Genomic DNA, 1,609 nt, shown 5'->3' on the forward strand with positions numbered 1-1,609 from the left:
TCCAATCGCGTATACTTAGCTCCAGGGTGGAACATGGTCAAACTGTATAAAGCTTACGAGGAGTATTGTGAAGAAGAATCCGAGACCCAAGTGAAGAGCCACAGCTTTGATGACATTTTCAATCATGAATTCAACATCGGAATGAAGAAGCGGCACGCTGATACTTGCAAAACATGTGACCATTTGCAAAGCATCAAGCAGAGTGCAAATTATACACAAGTAGAGAAGGATGCCGCAGAAAGAGAACATTCTCAGCATCTCACAGTCGTAACTTCATTTTTGAAAAATCTCGATGATGACCGCAAAGATGCTGCGATAAACAGAGAAGAGCTCGTGATTCTCACTTTTGACCTGCAGAAGGCCTTAGAAACGCCTTCCTTGACAACCTCAGTAGCATATTACAAGCGACAGTTATGGACGTATAACCTCTGTATTCACGATGAAGTCACAAACAAAGGTACATAAGATATAAAATGCATTAATTCGAAACAAATCCGAATACTTACGTAATATATTTTTCAGGTTACATGTACATCTGGAGCGAGAATGTGGCATCCCGAGGAGGTCAGGAGATTGGTTCCTGCCTTTTGTATCACCTGAACCACAAAATTCTACCAACGACGAAGCGAGTGATTTTATATTCCGACTCGTGTGGTGGACAAGATCCTAATATAAAAGTTAGCTTGCTATTAAAACATATTCTTGAAAACTCGACAATCGAAACCATTGAACAAAATTTTTTTGTGTCTGGCCACAGCTACAACAGCTGTAATCGTCAATTTGGTTTGATTGAGAAAGAGAGGAAATTGTATGAAGAAATTCAGACTCCAGAGGAGTGGATGGACTTTATCAGAAACTCACGGAAGAAGGAGCCAAAATTCGATGTTGTGGCAATGAAAAGAAAACACTTTTTCTCATCAAGTCAGTTGGAATCTAAAATAACTAACCGAAAGGTCGACGAAAGAAAAGATAAAGTTAACTGGTTGAATGCACGACGACTTTTGTACAATCGGAGCGATTCCCTTCGCATTGAAATGTATGACAACAGCGGAAGCATTCAAGCCCTGAACATTGCGAAGAAAAATGTGACTCGCGATGAATTTAAATCGACGGAATTAGAATGTCTTTATCCTAATGGTAGGGCGATTACAAAAGCCAAATACTTTGATCTGAAGTGTCTCAAAGACTACATTGATAAAAAACATCACAAGTTTTACAATAATTTGAAGTACGATGTGAAGGCCAAAGATGATGGGTTAGCAACCGGTGTGATCGACGACAATGATGACTAGTGTAAATTCCCTAAACAATTGTTGTACCATTCTTCAATGACAATAAAAACAATCTACATGTAACAATATCCAGTTTTTCTTGAGTATCCCACGATAAGTGCTATAGCATAATTAATTGTAGTTTGAACGTGAAAAATCTGTAATCCAGCAGTACAGTACTCCAACTGTAGCTAAAGTTGAAAAGCAGCCATATTCGACACATTCGTTTATTGCTTAATTATTTTACACTATTGAAAATCATGTTCATCATTTAAATTTACTGCTTTGCAATGTTAGAAATCACAGAAACCATCATATATGTGCATTCTCACTCTACA

This window comes from Belonocnema kinseyi, chromosome 10 (genome assembly GCF_010883055.1).
Source record: "Belonocnema kinseyi isolate 2016_QV_RU_SX_M_011 chromosome 10, B_treatae_v1, whole genome shotgun sequence".
NCBI classification, from domain to species: domain Eukaryota; kingdom Metazoa; phylum Arthropoda; class Insecta; order Hymenoptera; family Cynipidae; genus Belonocnema; species Belonocnema kinseyi.